This window comes from Nannospalax galili, unplaced genomic scaffold, assembly GCF_000622305.1.
Source record: "Nannospalax galili isolate Female #2095 unplaced genomic scaffold, S.galili_v1.0 scaffold239, whole genome shotgun sequence".
Classification (NCBI taxonomy): domain Eukaryota; kingdom Metazoa; phylum Chordata; class Mammalia; order Rodentia; family Spalacidae; genus Nannospalax; species Nannospalax galili.
The window spans coordinates 397,700-419,717 of record NW_008343017.1 but is presented as its reverse complement, the minus strand read 5'-3'; the positions used below and the strand labels follow the sequence as shown (position 1 = coordinate 419,717).

General features: G+C 40.8%; 1 protein-coding gene and 1 pseudogene across 1 annotated transcript in view; one reads left to right on the top strand and one right to left on the bottom strand.

Annotated features, from left to right (window-relative positions):
• The window catches only part of Wars2 (tryptophanyl tRNA synthetase 2, mitochondrial), an 83,629-nt gene that overhangs the window by 36,418 nt on the left and 25,193 nt on the right, over positions 1-22,018 (bottom strand). The gene's annotated exons all lie outside the window — the stretch shown is intronic.
• Positions 537-3,184, top strand: LOC103738842 (annotated as a pseudogene).

The following is a 22,018-nucleotide window of genomic DNA, read 5'->3' as shown; positions in this document are numbered from 1 at the left end:
CATGTAAAATAGAAGTAAATAAAAAATAAAACTTTTTACATTTATTTATTTTGTGTGTGCACGTGTGTGTGGGAGTGCACATACTACAGTGTGTGTGTGTGTGTGTGTGTGTGTGTGTGTGTCAGGGAGGTCAGAGGACCTTCTTTGTGAATTCTGGGAAATGAACTTGCTTAGCAGCAGGTGCCCCTTCCCATTTGCCCATCTTGCTAGCCCCAAAATGGAATTTTTATCACAGGCTGCAATAAAGAAAGCAGCAGCATTAGCAGCTAATGTGGATGGAAATCACTTTCTGTCAGTCTGTTTTTCTTATTGTCTATAAATAAATCATACAGCTGAAAACGCTTGCCCCTTAGCTCTTGGTCCTTCTCAATTCTATCATTTACAGTGCTCTACTGTTTCAGCCATTGGAGTCAAGGTTTTCTTGAAACTATCTCTACTACCAGTTAAAGACTTAAGAGCTGAGGCAGAAGAGACCCTGTGTAGAAAACAACAGTTTGACTCTTTAAAGGAACCAGGTCTTCCTGGAAACATCGACCATGGCTCAGCAATGCTCTGCTGAAGTCAGCTCTGGCTCCTACAAAGTACGACAACCCTAGTCTGTTGAGAAATGCCCACTCATCACCAAAGAAAGTGGGTTTGCTTCTACCTAGAAACAGAGCCAGACACTCTGACCGGGAGCCAATACAGTAAATGTGCTCAGAACAAAACAAAGCAGGTCTTCAGCACTCGCAAAACAACAGCAACAACAACACATGGGCAACAGTTGAAACTTGGAGAAAAATAATTTGTAATGGATGAAAAAGGAGTGACCAATCTGTTAGACAGTGAGTTCACTACAGACATCTATGCTAAGCACTGTCATGTGTTGTCAATCTCGGGAAGGGCTGAAAAGAAATAAACAATTTTCCAGATAGTTTTCTGCAGACTTATTTAAGCCAATTCCTAATTTCAAGAGCTCTACCTCTGTTTTCTGAACGTTCACTCCTTCTTCTTTGACAGAGGGCTTTGGTGTCGCTTTCCAGGGAAGGGCACTGTGGGGCTAAGAACCTTCCCAGAGCCACAGGCCAGCCAGTCAGTCTGAGCTCTCACTGCTGCCTCCAGCTCTGTGCTTCTTCCCTCCTACCGGGCAGCATTCAGAATTGGAATTTCTTGACTTCAAGATTGGCTGGCCTTTGAATATCGCCATTCCTACCATCTTCCACCCCCAAACCACTTCTCAAAAGAGAAACGTATCTTTTAGAAACGTTCAACACAAAGTCAAGGGCACTTTTCAGTTGAGACCAGAACTCTAGCAGTCTGCCCATGTCAAAGAGATGGTTTATTTGGAAGACACAGGGTATCATCCTCCTGCTGAAAGCACTAGTCCCCTGCTAGGGATGGCAGTGGGTTTGACTCAATTCAAAGCTTTTTTTTTTTTCTTTAAAAGAATCTTAAATTAGCATATACAGTCTCAGGTTTCATTATGGCATCCTCAAACAAAATTAGTTTTTGTTAGTTCTTTTGACCCCCTTCCACACCCTGACTCCCCCTGGACTTTTCCACCCTCCCAACAGCTTCCCTTCCCCGTCATATCATGTCTCTTCTTGCTTTCCTATCCTTCCTCAACTCTTCTTTTTCCTCTCTTGTAGTTTCTGTTCTAGTTTCACAGCTTATACCCATGTGTGTCTCCATACAGTGTATGTGAGTGTGTGTGTCTGTGTGTATGTGTGCACATTACAAGCTAGAATCCACATATGAGAAAGAACATGCAATTTTCATCTCTCTGAGTCTAGGTTACTTTGATTAGTATATTTTCATTTCTCTGGATCTGGGTTACCTTGCTAAATATATTTTCAAGCTCTATCCATTTTTCTGCAAGTTCTTTTTAAAAATAACTTAAAAATGTTTTAGTTATTATTTTATGTGTGTGAGTGTATTGCTTGCACGTAGGTAGGTGCACCATATCATGCAATGCCCGTGGAGGTCAGAAGAGGGAGGCAGATTCCCAGGAATTGGAGTTACAGACAGTTGTTAACCACCATGTGGGTGCTGGGAATTGAACCTGGGTCCTCTGCAAGAGCAGTCAGTGCTCTTAACCTCTGAGCCATCTCTCTAGTCCCACCTGCAAGTTCTCATAAGAATTTCACAATATGGGGCTGGAGAGATGGCTCAGTGGTTAAAAGTATTAATTGCTCTTGCAGAGGACCCGGATTTGATTCCCAGCACCCACATGGAGGCCAATAACTGTCCATAACCTCAGGATTAGGGAAATACAACGCCCCCTTCTGACCTCTGCGGGCATTGCATGACACAGATGCACTTGCACACATGCAGGCAATACATTCCTGCATAAAATAAATACACATAAAATAAGAATAAATAATTTTTATATATTTTATTTATTACTATTATTATTTTTAATTTTATATGTTTGAGTGTTATGCATGTAGTAAGTGTACCCATGTCATGTGATGCCCACAGAGGACAGAATAGGCCGTCGGATCCCCTGGAACTGGAGTTATGAAAGTTGTTAGCTGCCATGTGGGTGCTGGGATTTGAACCTGGGTCTTCTGCAAGAACAGTGTTCATAACTGCTGAGTCATCTCTCCAGCCCATAAATAATTAAAAAATAATAATTTCACAATACCGTCTCACCAAGGGTACCCACACTGGCATTTTCAGGAATGAACAGAGCTTCGTAGTGCAATTTCCCCAAATACAGCAGCATCCTGAATATGATGTATGAATTCTGGCCATGGGTATTTATATACTTCGGATTTCCCAGAGAGTGGGATAATCCCTCAGTCAAATCAAACCCTGGAAATTCTGATGAGGGAACCTGATCCAGCAGTTATGGACCAGTTCTACATGAAAGGTGTTACTGCAAAGAATGCCACTGATGAGAGTGGAATTGTGACCGGAAACCAGGTTCTGATATTAATGCTACACTGTTCAATCCTTGTGACTACACAATGAATAAAATAAAATCGGATGGAACTTACTGGGCTATTGACATCACTCCAGAACCAGAATTTTATGTTAGCTTTGAAATAAACTTAAGTCAGACCTCCTATGAATGACCCAGTTAGGAAAGCAGTGGCAGTCTCTAAGCCAGGAGGGTCTGTGACCTCCCTGTTATCAGAGCTCTACACATCCTATAGTGCTTTCTTCACCCCAGAAGACTGAAGCTCTAAATCTCAACTAGAGTGCAGTGAGTACAGTTTTGTTTTGTAGCAGTTTTGCTAAGAAGCAGCAACAGCAAAGAAAAAGGGAAAAAATGCAAAAAGAGAAGACACACAGGTGGTGGTGGCTGCTCTGCAGGTATTGACACTGGAGGCCCTGCTTCCCATGACCACCACCCTGTAGGTGCAGTAAGCCCTAGGTGTGATGACAGCACAATCATTTAGAGGTTTATGCAATGGACTGGGGAGATATCTCCCCGGTTAAGAGCACTCTTGCAGCAGACAAAAGTCAGTAACTCCAGTTCCAGGAGATTCCGGGCCCTCTTCTGGCCTCTGCAGGCATTACACACATGGGTGCACCTACATACATTCCTGGCAAAACACTCAGAAATATAAAATACCCAATGACTTTATATCCATATACAGGTGCCAAGGATCCAAGTGCAACCGACCATGGCTAGTAATAATCAGATACATGCAGATTAGAGACACATGAGCCAACATTTAAGTGTTATTAGCAAAAACAGTGAGTCTTTCTGTAAGAAACAGCATATTTTAAAATGAAATGGAGATCTTTTTTAAAGGTTAAAAACTCATTCAATTTTATGTCTTACAGGGTTTATACTGAGTTCAATATTGTACAACTGTATTAATTCAACTGTGAACCTAAAAATTTTATAGCCACTTTTGAAAGAGATGTATCTTTGCTCTGGAAATTGTTATTATGTTAAAGCTGTAATGAAATGCTTCTTCTAAAAAATAAAAAAAGAAAAACAATAAAAATGAAAAAAACTTTGTTTAGAAGTATATATGCTAGTGAATCAAGGAGTTAAATACCATGTGTGAATACTCCCTTTTGCATTTAGGTATTCTAGGCCATCTATCACATATGCCATGTTGTGAAACTGAAGTGCATGTAGAGAGAACCTTTAACTATATGAAACTTCATAACACCTATGAAAACAATTCAGTCTGGTTATGTGCATTTCTGTAAGTATCATTCCAAGCTCCCCACAGACAACACTTCTGTCTTCATCAGGTATTCACCATTGGGCTCTCTTCTATTAAATTGCTGCCAGAATTTTACATCCAGTCACCTCTACTTTCTAGAACATATTCTCTATTACTAATGTTATTGAAAACCAATTTCTAGTTTATATGGATTTTTTTTTTTTTGCAATGTCAAAGTTCTTCTACACACATACAAAAAAAGGGGGTTGGTTTTTGGTGACAAGACTATGACTAATGTCCTTATAAAAAAGACCAGAGAAAGTTCACTCTCTCTTGCCCTTCTATTCCCTCTGCCATGTGATGACATGGGTACATCCCCTCTGGAGGATGTGACAATAATGTGCCCCTTGGAAGCCTAGCGTAGCCCTTTCTAGAATGGTCTTGAACTTCCAGCCTCCAGAACTGTAAGAGAGCAAATGTCTGTTCTTTATCAATTACTTAGTCTGCTGTGTTTTATTAAACAGATGGTTTAAATAGCAGGTCTGTACATTTATAGTTATTTCCTTCTGTAGCCATTTCTTAGCAGCTAAAACATCTCTTTGGGCTATTTTCTTCTGGTCTTTTTCTCTGCTAGTCAAATGGTAATTTGATGATTGTCTCCCCATGATACAAAAAAGACAAAATGGGAGGGCTGGCAAGGTGGCTCAGCAGATAAAGGTACTTGTCACCTAAACTCAATGACCTGAATTCAATTCCCAGATCTCACCTAGTGGAAAGTTCTTCCTGACTTACCCAAGTTGTCCTCTGATCTCTACATGCATGTTGTGACATGAGCATGCCCACACACATAATGTAAAAAATTAAAACAATTAAAATCATGGGAGTTCAGCTCTCAGGAAAGATGATTATCACCTCAGGGGAGCTAAAACTACACTTAAATGAAGATCATATGAAAGTACAGAAAGAAGTAAGCTCCTTTGGTTTTCATTAGAAAAGTGATTAAAACTAAATTACAGTATCATGCAAACACGGCATATACAAATTTAATGTCCAGAAACACTGCTTGCTAAATCAACCATGCCATGTACATCCTAGTTACTACTAAATGATTTATTTTTTATAACAAAATAAGCGGTAATACAGTCAAGAGATAAATACTAAAAAATTTAAAGTATGGAGAACAATCTAAAATGCTTAAGATTAGTTTTCCTCATAAGGAAATTCTCATATTGGTCTCTGTTCTTCCTGGGAAGACACAATTTTATAGTTACCTGTGGGGGCCAATGACAGGCTTACTGCACCTCAAAAGCATTGTTCTTACTTTCATTTCAATATCTGCTGAAGCCCCTTCTTCAGCCTCTGGAGAATATTTTCTTTTGCCAGAATCTCAGAGTTGTCCACTTACCACAGAAGTCCTTAGACTTTTGTGAAGATTAGATTACACTGATTTATATTTTTCTTCCCCGCTCCCCACTTTGATGGTGCTGGGGATCAAACCAAAATGTTGCACATGCTAGGGAGGTAAATGCTCTACCAATGAGCCATGTCACCAGCCCTAAATTGCCATGGTTTTCAAGTTTGTATTTTTTATTGTTGGTATGTATCATGTTTTGATGTGTCCAATGTGTAGACCAGTGCAAAGAAGAGCTTAGTATGTGGCTGGATAACAGGAGTGAAGAGGTGGCTTTTCTTTTCCCAACACATGAGTTCTTTCCCTAATACACAATCTTAGTCTACCTGACTCAAGACATTTTGCAAGCAATCATATTCTGTTGAAAATTACTGATAAATAGGAAGGAAAACAAAGTTCTTCAAAAAGGCTGCGATAAAAGTAGAAATACCACACACTGAGCTAGCATAAACTTTCATTTCTTCCCTGGGTGAGGCTCCAACACCAGGAGCACTTCATCCCATTCAATCATAGTACCTGGGAGGCCCTGACACCATGCCCTCTTTGTTGCACTGCTTTACCACTCTAGCACATCTGCTTCCTTTTCTGCCAGAAGAACTCTGTCTTCCACCTGTAATAAATGTTCCCCAATTCTATACATACCATTACACACACACACACACACACACACACACACACACACACACACACGATGTCCCTTCATCAGCCCCCCTGCCCCATGGCAGAACAGATCCCCTCTCCATCAGTTTCTCATTATTGCACATATCACATCAGTAATTTGGTAAATATTTTCTTATTTGCTGAGCAAATATTTTCCACCTAGAATACAAGCCCCTCTAGGGCAGGGGCTGTCTTTTCATCTTTATATCCCCAGTAAATAGTACAGTGCCAGGTACATTTTGGGCACCTAATAAATGTTAGTTGAATACGTGACAAATCGTTTCTCTCCCATTTTGGCTCCAAATGGAAAGGGCAAAATAACTATAAACAAAATGAACAAAATGTTTCAGTTACAGGCAGTTACTAAACAAGTTTTGTTGTAAGAGTTTGTTTAAAAGTTGCTTTTCTGAAATTCAGAAACTTAATTTCTTAAATGGTTGTTAAACTCCTGGGAGGCAGCCCATCAAAGCCCCTTTGAGTGCACAGTATTCCCGAAGAATGGTTATAATAGCAGCATTTTGACTATATGTAAACATTAGGAAAATTATTTTTGTGGAAAAATGAAATCCAAGTCCTACACTGGGACATCAGAAACCTATCTGGTATTGTCTCCAATTCTGAAGTAGAAGGGATTTAGGGGAACAATTTTGCATAAAGGCAAGTTTGCTTTAGCATAAAGAGTAAATTGCTTTTAATGAGATTGGATGATTACTTAGATTTGACCAACAAGGTGGAGCATCCTCTACGATCCAGGATCTTTTTTTTTTTTTATAACACTGATATTTTAAATATAGACTACTTAAGGCAGTTGCCCTGGCAAAGGACAGAAGGTGGAGGGAAGCGATTAGATCAGAGGTTCTCAATGTGTGCTCTCTGCACCAGCAACATCATCTTAAACTTGGGTGCATGCTAGAATCTTCTAGATCTATAAATCAGGAATTCTAATAAGTTTATCACAGAAGAAATGGAGAAAGTTATGTGAACTATGTTTTAACAATCCTCCATGGTGATTCTGATACATGCTAGAGTTTAAAAGGTGCATTTGAGCACTGTGCTGGTTAGTATTCAACTTGACGCCTAGGAGAGAAGTCTCAGGGCACACTTGTGAGGCATCATCTAGACTAAGCCTAACCTCTTTGTGGTGGTGTGAATGTGAAATATCTCCCATAGGCTCAAACATTGAAACTCTTGGTATATGGTCTCAGTTGGTCATGCTGGTTTGGGAGGTCACGGACTCTTTAGGAGGTCAAACCTTGTTGGAGGAAGTATGTCGCTGAGGCAGGCTTGGAGTGTTCATAGTCTTGCCCCACTTTGAGTTTGCTCTCTCTGCTTGCTCTGTTTGCCTTTGAAGAAGCAAGTTCTCAGCTTTCTGCCCCTGACACCATGCTTGCTGCCATATCTCCCCACCAGGATGGACTCTTATCCCTCTGGAACCATAAGCTCAAATGAACTTCCTTCTACAAGTTGCCTCGGTCATGGTGTTTTATCAGAGCAACAGAAAAGTAGCTAATATATTCTTTGAGGGATTATTGTGATTACCTAGGCAGGGAGTCTTGCACTGTATACAGTAGAGAAGGTGAGCTGAGTACTGGACTGCATTACTCTCTGTTCTTGGTTATGTATGTGATGGAACCAGCTCCCTCAAAATCTTGTCACCATGACGTCCCACCATGATGGACTGTAACCTGGAACTGTGAGCCAAAATAAACCCTTTCTCCCTTAAGTTGCTTTTGTCAGAGTATTTTATCACAGTGACAGGAAAACTAAGACAGGCACTAATAGCTAACAACCTATTCTTTTTTTTTTTTTTTTTTTTTAATGTGTGTAATGTGTGCTTGCATGTATGTAAGGGCACCCATGTCATGCAATGCCCAAGATGGCTAGAAGAGGGCATCAGATCCCCTGGAACTGGAGTTATGGACTGTTGTTAGCTAACTGAACCCAAGTCCTTTGCAAGACTAGTCAGTGCTCTTAACCACAGAGTCATCATTCCAGCTCCTAACAATCTAATCTTAATCTTCATTTCAACTTCCTAAAATGGGGTACTGATGAAAACACTATGTATGAATGAAAAAGAGAAGATTCCTTCTAAGCTTATAGTTAGTTCTCAGTCTTGGTTGCACAGTAATTACCTGGAAGTTTTAAAAATATTGGTGCCTGGGTCCCCTAAGATGCCAGTGTAATCATTCTGAGATTTGGCAAGAGCATCTTGAGTTCTAACAGCTCTCCCAGTACTTTCATAGTGAGGCTGAGATGGAAAGACTAATGGTCTGACAATTAATACATAGGAGACACACAATAAAACTGTTAAAGTGTGAAGGGCAAGTTTATTTGCTTATGGTTTACACCATAATACAGTGAAACCTCAGAAAGAATATTCATTAATGAATAGTCAGAAGTAGTCATTTGGCAGTCATGATGGTCAACAGAAGGGGAAGCTGTATTTCTAGTCTTAGGTAGAAAGAAAAACAAACATCCTGACCAGCAAGTTCATCTTCTTCAACAGTTGGTTAGACTTACTTGGCAATGTCCAATTCCATAAATCCTTATGGCTTGGGGATTCAGAAAGCATAAAAGGCCTGGCCTTCACAAAGAAATGATCCCACTGTGATATTTTTAACAACACAGTTGTGATAGACAGAACAAAGTCACCTAAGGCTAGAAAGCTCTGTACTATCCATGTCCCTCCCTGTGTGGCAACCCTCCTGGGCTCTTGATCTCTTACCGGAGTTTAGATTCAATAGTCAAGCACTATAGGGTACAGAAGGCTGGGTATTATGGTCAGTAGCTCAGTTGGTTAACCCAAGCCTGGACTAATAACAGGTAACCTTAGCTAAGTAAAGCTGAGTTGCCAAAATTCTTAGATAAAATATATGAAATAGTTCCGTAACTAGTTCCAGGGCTCTGAACCTTTGGAAGAGACATAAGGTAAATTTCTTATAAGGAACAAAAAAACAGATTTCAAAACTATTTTCCTGACATTAAGATAGTTCACAGGCGATCTCTTCCAACAGTCCACCCTCCACTACGTGAAATCCAGTCACATCCCAGCCGTTCATAGCTTCCTTTCTTCCTCTAAATTGGCGGCACCCTTAGGGTTGTTCTGACCGCATTTGTATCAGTTCAGATCCTCCTGTCAGCTCAGATTACTAACTCAACTTCAGTCTAGGTTATAAAATGACAAAGAGAAACAGTAAAATATGATTATGCTAGCTATCTTGGTTATTAGTCATGATTAAGAAGTAAGAACTAGTTCCAGATTGCATGGATTCAAGTTCTTAGTACTTAGGAAGTACATTTGTAGCATCTATAAAGGAAGACAACAAAGCACATACTTCAAATGACTAGAAGGACGGTGAAGAGTTTATTGGTATAAATCCGCACAGTGCCTGGCATGTTGGTAGCTTTTCATAAGCTATCAAACCATGTATGGGGATCAGAAATGTGTTTTATTTTGAACCAATCACTCAACATATGGAAATCTGTCCTATAGGAATATTCACACAGGAATAAAAGGCTCTCTAGTGTTACCCACAAGATTACATAATTACTAAAGACTACAGGCAACTAATAGCCATCAGTTAGGGAAGCATTAATGAAATTAGCTTTCATTTTATGTAATTCAAGCAGATCCTATAATTGAACAGAAAGAATGTAGACACTGAATGGACTGGCAGAGAAGCCTGACTCTGGAGCCACAACACAGGAACCTGATGCTGGTAGGCACTTGCTGAACTTCCTTGGGCAAATCACATCTGTAATGGGTCAAGGACACTGCTCAGGCAACAGTCCTTTGTTCAAGTGCGTGTTAACTAGATAAATGTTGACAAGGAAGGGAGACTCACACCTACCTTACTGGTGGCTACCTGAGCGGATGGGGCAACTTTGTCTTCTCTTTGATATTTTATATTGCTCAAGTGTTTAAAGGGCATAAGCATTTTCTGTCATCAAACTTAAAAAATAGGTCTACTTTGTCTGCATATAGCTCAATCAATTGGCAAGTAACCATAAGAGTCTCATATCAACAGGAATGTCAGTAATAACAATGTTCATTTTACAATGTGGGAAATGAGAGATAACATCAAATGACTCACAAAGCTTACACATTTTAAGTTATTAGTACCTGTAAACTGGAACTAGGATGGGAACAACACAGTATAACTTAAAGGACTTTAGGTTCTGGGATCAGCGAGTGCGAGGGTCAAATGCCTTCTATGCCCTCTAATACTTTTCATATATCATTTAACCTCTCTGATCCTGCCTCTTTATTTGAGCAAGGAGTTGTATTAGCTAATGGTTGTGGAGTGCTTTCAGGGGCTAGCACTATAAAAGGAGCAGTGAATACATGACCTCGTTTAATCCTTTAGAAACTCATAGGTAGCACTCTGATCCTGTTTTACAGAGGAGCAAACAGAGGCATGGGAGGATGGATGGTAAATAGCAGAGACCAGCCTTGAACCAGGTAGATCAACTTCAGCTGTACATAACTCTGAAGCAGACACTGAGAAGATAGCACTCAACAAATTATTTATTTTCACCCCTTTGATCAACTAATTGATGCAACCTTCTAAAATATATAACCTAAAATCTAATTTCATGTTATGAAATAACATGAAAGGGATGCGTGACACTCACCTACCCTGTTCCCACTAGAGATAACTGCTGATGTATTTGCTTTCATTGAGAAGTGGTGGCCCATACGAGGGCAGGTGACAAGGACAGTGGTTCTTATTCATCTCAGCAGCAGCTTTGGTGCTAATTCTAAACACAGGTGGTGAGAGAGCCAGCCAACAGGAAGGGGGAGGACTCGCCGCTGACACAAGCAGCCGGGAAGATTGATGGTTTCCCTCCCTGCTTTCCCCCAATGCGTCAGCCTGGGGGCAGAGTTATAGGAGCCGCTGTGCTGGGGACAGTAAAATACACAGCACAGTGTCTGCCTTGCTGCAACACTGATTAATGAGACCAAAATGACACCAAAAACAGGCAGTGCTTTGGGAGGAGAATTCACAGGCATTTCTTTCTTTAATGATTTTGACAAAAGCAGTTCCCATAAACAGCCAGGTTTGAAGTGGAATACCCTGTGGTTACAGCCACACAGGGGTATGTTTGTAAGAAAGTGCGTGGAGCACAGGGCGAGTATGGGGGGTTTGTGATGAAGTACATTCACTTATAACCTGCTGGGTGCAAATTCATCACAAATTCCTCTCCTCTATCTGATTCTAAGATGATATTTATGTGCCTAACTTAAAAACGACATGAGACTACATAATCACAAACATTTTCGCCCTGTTCAAAGCACTGTTTTTCTTTTTAGAATACAGTATTAATTTTCACGTTTCACTGCAGCTGGATAATATATACATACATATATATATATACATATATTAAAACACCATTATTATTAGTCAGATAAGATGCATTTTAACAGAAAACTATTGCCAATACTTTCCAAAAACCTATGGGACACACTCATCTGTATTTCTAACCAGCAGCTCTTCAAACATAATACTACATCTAAAACTACAGCTACGTACTCAGGACCTGTCAGCTCCTTCCTAACTTGTCCAGACACAGGAACGAAACAAAGTCACTCCCAATTCCTTCTCTTTCCCTATTACATTGAGTTCAAGCCCTGGCTCCTGTAATTACTGTGTGATCTTCAGCAAGCATTTCTGACTTGGTTTCTTCATCTGAAGTAAAAAAAATTGAATAGTACTACTTCATAGGGTTATTGCAAAACTTAACAAATGAACATATTAAAAATGTTTAGAATAATGCCCGGCACATAGAAAGCACTCAGTAAGTATTAGCCAGCATCAAGTTCTAACTGGTTCTAAAGCATCTCTGTCAAGGTGGCCTAAACCCAGGCAGCTCTTCTGTGCTGTTCCCACTGCTTTGGAACTTTGGATCCTTCATGCCATCAGCTGAACTCTTTCAAGTCAGTGAATCTCCATTAGTCCTTTTCCTAGATTAAGTCCAAAGCCCTTCGTTTAGTATAGGAATCCTTCATAAGCTGACTTCACACATCACCAAAACATGGCAGAGGCAAGTGTTTCCATGAACTAATCCTCGTGAAGCAAGTGAAAAATCTTATGAGAAAAATTTGGGTTAGGGTTTTGCACTTAATTCTTCTACTTTTTTAAAAATTAATTTTTGTTGAATTTTCATGAATTTCATACACTATATTTTGATCATATTTAGATCCCCTCTAATTAAGCATCCTTGTACTAGAGTCAGTATCATGCTAAGAGTAATCAGTGGTCTTTAAAATGTTTAGTTTAATGTCCAAAATGGAAGAAATATTTATGTAACAAGTGACTTTTGTAATGTTAAATTATGTTTACACTATTTCTACTGCTTGGTGTAGTGGGTTACCTATACCCATGGCCTCCAATGTATGTCCACCTGGAACTACATAATATGACCTTTATGTGGAAGGGTCTTTGCAGATGTGAGCAATTAGAGAGGTCATTCTCTTTTTATTTTTTAATTTTATTTATTATTTTTATTTTAAGTGTATGAGTATACTGCCTGTACGTATGTAAGTGCATCTGCGTCATGCAATGCCCATGGAGTTCAGAAGAGGGCATCGGATCCCCTGGAACTGGAGTCACGGATAGTTATTAGCTGCTATGTGGGTGCTGGGATTTGAACCCGAGTCCTCTGCAAGAGCAGTCAGTGCTCTTAATTACTGGTCCTTCTCTCCAGCCCCCTTTGGAATGAGGTCATTCTTGATTAGAGTGATCTTTAATCAGTTTCCTTATAAGAAATGAACAGTGACACAAAGGGAAGGTGACCACATAGTAACAAAGCAGAGTCTGGAGTGAGATAGCTCCAAATTAAGGAGTGCACCCTGCAGGCCCCCTGATTTCAGACCCCTAGCCTCTAGAGCTATGAGAGGAGCAGCTCTGCTGTACTGAGTACTAGTTCATAAGGTTGAGACACTCTGTTATGCACCCTTAGGTAACCAGGGACCTTATGCAGCAAACAGACACAGGAAGTCTTCAGAGACTTATAGTCAGCTGCCATCCCTTCTAGAGTCTTCAGCAGGACCACTGAACCTCTCTTCCAGAGCTGTGTAAGCCTGTGGTGGGGGCAAGGCAGAGCACGATGAAAACACACTGCACTGACTATGGTGATTGGCCAAACCACAACTGTATATAGGTAGTGGTGCTGAGTTGCAAGCAGCATTATTGGGCAGACCACATCAAATAAATAGTACAGACCAACTAAGTGTGTGTAATCATAGATGAAGTTGCTGTTATTTTGTTCAAGGATCAGTTCAAAGTTCTAGGGTCATATTTTCATTGATTCCATAAAATTATTGCACATGGTTGGCTTTAACCCCACTTATTCCTACCATTTAGAGAGTACCTCTGAAATTTCCATTATGGGTAATCACTCAGAAAAATGTAAATGTGAACTTAGCAAATGTTATTTCCTCTGGTGAAGAGTATTGACTTTATACCAATTTTTTATTTAGTATTCACTTCTTAAATGACCACAACCTACTGTTGCTCTCTAAAATGACTTTTCCTTTGAATTTCGAACAGATTTTTTTTTTTTTTTGGCATAATCCACCACAGCACAAATGGTTCTGAGATACAGGTTTCCTTCAAAGAAAACAAACAGCGAACTAGTTCTTGAACTTTTGAAAACCAAGTACACATGTCTGATTTTTCTTTGAAGCTCTTAAGAATGAATTCACAAAACACTGTGTATGTAATTAATAAACTGGGGGGGAAGGGAATTCAAATTTGCACACCAGTGTCAGTTGATCATTAATCCACCATTCCCTCTTTATGTTCAAAAGAGCATGCCAATAATCTCTGGAAGCGCTCAATGACAGCCCATAATGTCAGAGAAGAAATAGCCCAATATATTTTTGACATGCCATATTGCTTCCTGCAGGTCCTATCTGTAGGTCTCTTATAAAAGTTTTGAAAAAAAAAACCTGGTAATCTACATACAGATGCAGAGGGGATGTTTTCAAAGATGTGCCAGTGTTGAAGGCATTTCAGAGTTTGCAGTTCCTCAAACTGACTAGTCAGCTTAGATTTTTGCACATGTGAGTGCTTCGCTCTTCCTTTAAAAGTTTGCCATCCGGCTCAGTTTTCTACTTGTGCAGTGGCAGCATTCTGATTATGATTTATACTCATTGTGTGTTTGCATATGCAGAAAATAACTACATCCCTAGCTGTCTCACTGAGCCTAAAATTAAGAAAGTCTTTCCTTTCTGAATTGTTTATCACTGTTTTGTCCTGTTAAGGTGGTCCATCATGTATTGGTGAGTAAAACTAAAGACAGGTCTTACTTATAAAAACATAGCATCATGGGTTTGTTTCCCTGATTCCAACTATTTCTTCTAGAATTTGTGAACTCTTACAGTAACCAAGGTGTGAATATGTAATCAAAATAACTACACTTCTACTTTTTAATTTTGATTTTCTAACAGCTCCAGGACACTGCCTTTATTCACCAAGAGGATATTTATCACATTCTTTTTGCAGCATACCATTTTGTTCTGATATACTTTCTATACTGACTTTGCTTTTACCTATCTATTTTTATATTTAGCTTTTATATAGTTATATTCTATATTTGAAAATATGCTTTGAGGCTTTGAGGCAAAACTGGTTATTTTTCAACAGCCTCACCACAGCATCAGTAGTCAAACCTTAGAATTTCTAAATGTAATTTATTTATGCATTCCTAGGATTCCTTCCCAATCAGAATTAATTCTCTACAGCTAAATAGATAAAATAATTAACATAAATAACAATACTGTTCTTATTCTTGATAATTCCAAATACTTGGTTTGAAAGTTTGAAAGTGGATCTTGGATTGCTTTTCATTTACTCAGATGACAATCTACTGTGTGCTGAATAATCACTAAGGATAAATACTTGATGTCACAGTGACAGCATCCCCTGCCTCCGTCTGTAAACTATTGGAAATTTTTGTGGAAAACAACAGACTTCTGTTTTGCTATTACTATTTCACAATCATAGTCACAAGAAAGAAACTTTAAGTTCCCTGTGTGAGAAAGAATCAGGCATGTAAGGACCATGTGGAATGAAGCTGCTTCATGCAGACAGCAGAGCACAGCTGGGTAAAGACCTTGCTACTGAGGGGTCATCATCTGAATTGTAAAGAAGCAGTTTTGGGGAATGGTTAAGAGCATAGGCTGCTCTTGCAGAGGACCAGGGTTCAATTCTCAGCACCCAGATGGCAGCTAACTCCAGTTCCAGGGGAATCCAACATCATCTTCTGACGTCTGTGGGTACTGTGCAACCTGGGTGGACTTACATACAGGCAGGCAATCCACTTATACACAAAAGATAAAAACTAAAAATAATCAAGCTGAATGTGGTGGCTCATGCCTTTAATCCCAGCACATGGGAGGCAGAGGCAGGCAGATCTCTGAGTTTGAGGCCATCCTGGTCTACAGAGTTCCAGGCCAGCTGGGGCTACAGGGAGACTGTCTCCAAAAGACCAAATAAATAAATAAATAAATAAATAAATAAATAAGAACCAGTTTTATTTTCTATCTTAAGAAAATTGTGATTTTTAAAAATACTATAGCTGGACAAATAGCCCAATTACCTATCAGATTATCTACGTAACAAAGAATTTTTTTTTCCAATTTTCTCAAGTTTTTAGCAATTTTAATTCCTTTGTTGACCAACCCATTGGCACTGCTGAGTTACTAAGGTTCAGGTCCTGTTCAGCCACTCCCTCCTACCACTCTAATCCACAAACTACAGTCTTCTTTTAATTCCATGAAAAAAAATCCTCTTTCTAAACTGTAGGCTTTTGCACATGTAGCACCCTATGCCTGGCTTGCCTTTTCCCATCTGACAATCTGAAGTTATCTTTTAGACTGACACCCCATTTGGGGCACCTTCTCTAAATTTCTAAGGCAGGACAAGTTATTTCCTTGCCCCTACAAGCACTTACAATGCTCTTGAACTCCGTCACACATGAGGTACTGGAATTTACCCTACTTGTCTGCTTCCCTCACCAACCAATGCAGTTCTTAAGGACAAGAGCCATGTTTTATCCCTAACACCAGCAGAGCAGGTGAGGTTCAATATGTGTATAGAATGAAGTGAATGAGGAAGAAATTAAGACTTCATGGGGCTTACAGAATGCAGGAACTAGAAATCTGGCCTGGGGTCCACAGTGCCCAGGGGTCCTAGGGAAGAGGAGGACAGGCAAGGGACATTTACTGAGACTAGCATGGGGGATTTCCAAAGGATCCCTTTTCAGGATGCCTAGGCAAATGCAGCATTGCCTACAACTACCAGAACATTTTGCTATAGTCCTAATTCTTCCATATTGTAATTTTAACTGCATCTATAATAAAATTATATCAAAATAATATGGTCTTAATAACTACTTTTAGAGTTCCTTTACAAGTTATTCACCTCTCCTGACACTGCAAACAATCCTTGAGGTTAGGATGGATTTCATGTGATAATGTCATATGATACTTTATTCCATCAATGTGCTGTTCTGCAGATATTCAGAAGGATACAGGGAGCTCTGGGTATGAATTCAGCCCGAATTTTGATTAGTTCTATGTAGACAGAGTGTGTGTCTAGCCTATAATAGCACAGGGCATTTCTGGTGTTCTGGAGACAAGCGTTGTGTGTACCCATCAGGCACCAGGAGAGGTCCTAATCTAGTAAGGGCAGAAACACAGCAGGACACCATAGGAGCAGGATGTTTTGAGTTGAGTTACGGGATGGAGTTCATGGGAAAACTGAGTAGAAATGCGTTTATGTTTCTAAAATCTGACTCTTTAAAAAGAACAAATTACGAATCTCAAAATCAGTATCAGATGTTGGATGATGACTTCAGCACAACAAGTAACATCTGAAAACAAAATATTTTGAAATCTAGTTCCTTTTTCGCGCATCTGCTGCTGCAGTGGTTCAAGGGGTCAGGGCTTCCACCGTGATGGCTCCTAACAACCAAAAGCAACCAGAAGAGATGCTCAGTCCTTCCAAAACCATCCAACTGCAAACTCTTAAGGTTAACTGCTAAGTAGAGAAATCCTTGCCTTAGTATCAATCATTTCAACTTTCCTTTGCTGGAAAATAAAACAATTTGTAGTTTTAGCTTGCTGATTCCAAACTAAAACAAGACACATTATTTTATAAAGAACAATTTTTTTTCAAGGGAACAAACTATAGTTTATTAGCCTCACCCTACAAAAAGTTTCTCTGTACACTAGGTACTCAATAGATAATTACTATTGTTTTCCAAACGGATGTCTTATAGCTGTGCTTTTATTGTTTTCATTTGAGTTATTGTTATATTTTGGCATTGGGGATAAAGTCCAGAACCCTGTGAATGCTGAGCACATTCCCAAAGTACACCCCTCAACATATAATTATTGAATGAATGAGCAAATGATTACCACTTTCCCTTTTATTTTTGTAGAAAAATTAAAGGCCGGCAGCATCTTTCTCTTCTTTTTTCAAATAGTGTTTATTTCTGTTGTCCTTTCACTTCAGGATTACACTGATAAAAAAGCACATGCCACTCACTCAGGAACCCGATGTTCACTTGTCTGACACAAGATTTCCTGGAAGTAGGCCCCTTAACACACAGCTGAGATTTTTTTTTTTTTTAAAGAAATACTGTTTTATTTGGATATTAAAGCCAAGACACAGGAGTGAGAAAATGCAAATGGGCCCAAGAAGAATGGGGAAGGATGGAGTGACTCTCTCCTCTCTGGGACTGCTTCATGACTAGCCTTGAGGAGGCAGGTGTGGTCACCGACTGCTGGGGAGGCCTCCCCACAGGCTGCATGTGGGGGACAGCGTCCTGCAACAACACATGGGAAGGAGAGGAGGCAGAATTTCCCTGCCCGGCTCTCTGTCTCCCACAGCACATTAGTCAGTTTTTGCCCAATTGAGCATCAGCTCCCTCTGAGGCTCAGTTGTGCAGTCACATGGAATTCCAGATGCCATGTTTTATGGTGGGATGTTCCATCCAAGTCTGATAGGAAGAGACAGGAACTCTAGTCATGTAAATGGTCAATGCCAGGGAGATTCTGACATACATATGACATGTCCAGGACCACTGTTTTTGTTTTCTAGACATTATAAAGCATAGTTTCAAAGACCTCTACCAAGGACATTTGCTAGTGGGTGATAATTTCATAGTTCAAACACAGTCTGGTTCTGGAAACTGTGGAAGAACTGGGTGGAGAATGTGGGTTTCATGGAGCAGGTAAACAAGAGACCCTGAAGGGTTTCCAGCTGGGGAGCGACCTGAGAGAAGAGCTTTCTAATATAATCCTCTCTGTGCTCCAGCTTCCCAATCTAAATGCAGAAGTTAGTGGTCCCTGGGGGCCAAGGGCACAGCCCATTCTGCGTTTTGAAAAATCCATGACAGGGCCCAGAGCTTCACTCTGGGTTTACCACCACTTCCTAATCTTCCTATCTCCATCTGAACCTGCAACTATCCCAGAGACCAGCTGGTGCAAGGCAGGAGGATCCTGGGTTAGAGAAGTCAAAAGGAGAGGAAGGAGATGAGCCTAAAGCTCCTGGTCAGAAGTAAGAGGACCATCTGCCTGTCCAGTGTTGGCCTGAGGCTGTAGGGATTCTGGCATCTGCTGATAAGTCCTCTGGTGCTGCCTGAGATGGTCAGATCTCATGAACTGTCAGCCACACTTGTCACATTTATGTGGTCTACATTTGGTGTGGATCCGCATATGCCATCCAAGTTCATCAGAGCGGAAGAAAGACCAGGTACAGCCTTCCCAGCTGCATTTGTGGGGCTTCTCACCTGTGTGCTTGCGTTGGCGACTCACAAGGTGGGCGCGCTTGGTAAAAGCTTTTCCACAGTTGTTGTACTGGCAGGAGAAAAGGCCTCAAAACTGGGGATTCCCTTCTGGGTGCCCCTCCTGGAGCCCCTGAATTCTCTGTGGAGCTGGTGCAGGCTGCTCACATAAGAAGGGGTCTTCCTGGCAGTCTGACTGGTTGAACAGTGATTCCCAGGATTCTAAAGTCAGCAGTGGCTGAAGTGGGGGCACCTCAGGACCATAAGGATTTCTAGAGTGCAGCATCTGATCCATAGAGGGGAGCATAGCCTGGGCCTCAGTGGAAGACATGCATGGTGCCAATAACATTTCCTGTGTCAAAGATGCTGTGGTAGAAGGTACTGTTGTGGGGCCAGAATAAGGCATTGTTGGGGCACTGCTGTGAGACGTCATTGAGATTCCAGTGGAAGCTGGGACTGGTAGGCCGCTCAGGGGGTCAGATTTTCACTGAAGGTCATGGCCACTCCTAGAGTACCTGGCCTTCCTAAGGGTATCATGTGGGACCCATTGCCAATCATACTCCCTGGCTGAGGGGATGAGGTTCTCTGACAGTATGTCTGGGAAGGGGTGGGAGTCACTTGGGAGGAATAGCTCACACTACGCTCATGTTCACATAATGAACTATGACTCCCCTTCACCCACATTCTGCCTGGATGCCTCAGCAGATCCCAGATGGGACCTCAGTATCACCAGAAAATGTTGAATGCTCAGTGGCTGATGCACTCCAGGGTTTCTGGAAGACAGAGGCATATTCAGAATTGGCAAATTCTCAGTCTCCAAAGGAGACTGGTGCCCAGCTTGCCACTGGCTGAGCTGCTCATCGTCCCTCTCCATGTTGGCAGAGGACCAGCTGCACAGTGGGACAGTGGGGGATCTAGACCCACTTCAGATCTGAGGGGAGGCTGGCCGCGTGGTGTCATCAGAAGCCAGTGTCCCAGCACCACTACGCCCTTTTGTTCAGTTTTAAATAGGGAGATATGAACTATCTCAAGATCTCTAGGACAATCTAATGAGGAGACAAGAACTAAAAGCTTCCTCAGGGGCCATGAAAATCACAAAAACTAGCCTAGATCTGGCATTCCTGACTAGGGTCCGATTCCAGAGCTACAAGAAGAACTCCTATGTGTTAGATCTACCCTTTTCATCTAGGACTGCTCCAGTGAGTTTCCTTTTCCTTTCTTCCACTGTTTAATTTCATGTAATTAATTATTTAAAAGATGAAGTCTTACACCGGGTAGCTCCAGCTGACCTGGCACTCACTGTGTAGCCCACACAGGCCTTAAACTCATGGCAATCCTCTTGCCTCAGGCTCCCAACAGGCAGGATTACAGGACGTGCCTCTGTGTCTGACTTTCTTCTCCTGTCTCTACTATGTCCTTCAAGTCTTTCCTAGAAGGTGGATGCATAAGGCAGCGAGCATACCCCCATCTTAGGTTATTCCTCACTCTCATACTCTAAGTATTCCCATGAGAGCCCCGTTTCCACCCACCTCACCTTTGCCCACAATTGGGTTTCTCGCCCAAAGAATTGCTAAAGGAATTAATTTAGAGACAGGATCTCAGTGTGTAATTCAGGATGTCCTCAAACTTTCAAGCCCCCTACCTCAGTCTCCTGAGCGCTGGGAGTACAGGCATGTACCACCAGACCCAGCACCTCCTAACACAGCTCTAAAACCACAAATGAGTGCTCATCCCTTAATCCAGTGCTTTTCTTGCCTTTTTGCTTTTTTCCTTCAAAGATTTCTTTGAATGTATCAATGGACATTTTATCCTTTAAAACATCTATGAAAATGTCATGACAAAACCCATTATTTTCTATGTTAACTAACAATAAAAGTAACTGGAAAAGAAACCCCACTCCTCTCATCCCACAAAGCTACACCATATGGTTTATATGTTGGGAGCCCTGGTTTCTCCAATTTTGCCTTTGTTGGTTCCTGATTCTCTAATTCTCACTCTCAGTGGGGACATACTCCACAGCAGTTTCCAACGTTTCCCTGCTATGGAAAGCAATGTTTTTGGAAAAGAGGACCCCTATCTTCATTTGTTCTTGTTTTGGGCTTGGATGAAAGAATTGTGCGTGAAACTGAACCAGGACAGTGGCTGGGCCATGGTTGTTTACCAGAGGAGCCTGGTCTTTTCCCTTATCCCTGAAGTCAATACTAGGGCCTAGCCTGGCTCCCTAACTCTTCCCTCATTCAGCAGCTCAGACTAGTCTCATGGACCCTCTATCTAAGGTAGTTGGGTTTGAGTTTGGGGTGGAGGACCTTTGTGAATCAAGTTTAGCAGAGTGATGCAGAGGAATGCCAGACACGACAACAGGAGTATTCTAATTCTCACATGCCACTGTCCCCATGCATATCTCTCCACCGGAACTTTCTGAGGAAGCAGACTAGTAGTTTAAAGGTATACCTCTGGAACTTCAGGCGATACTGTCTACTTTTTTTTTCTTTGCTTAACATTAAATTTAAAAATAGAGCTTGCTTCTTGTAACAAGTCAAATAATACAGAATTATACAAAGAAACAGATAAAAATTATTTTTCTTCCCTCCCTCCGCATATCTCTCCACCGGAACTTTCTGAGGAAGCAGACTAGTAGTTTAAAGGTATACCTCTGGAACTTCAGGCGATACTGTCTACTTTTTTTTTCTTTGCTTAACATTAAATTTAAAAATAGAGCTTGCTTCTTGTAACAAGTCAAATAATACAGAATTATACAAAGAAACAGATAAAAATTATTTTTCTTCCCTCCCTCCCTCCCCTCCTTCCTTCCTTCCTTTCTTCCTCTTTCCTTTCTTCCTTTCTATTAGACCTATCGGAAGCCATCAACATTAAGAGCCAGGAGTACTGTTCATCCACAACTTTACTAAAAAATATGAAAAAAGCATGCAAATGTAGGGTAAATTAGTAAACAAAATGGGGTCGTGTATCATCTTGCACTTGCTTCTACTTATCCATCACAACATGGCATGGACATCTTTCCAAATCAGTATGTGAA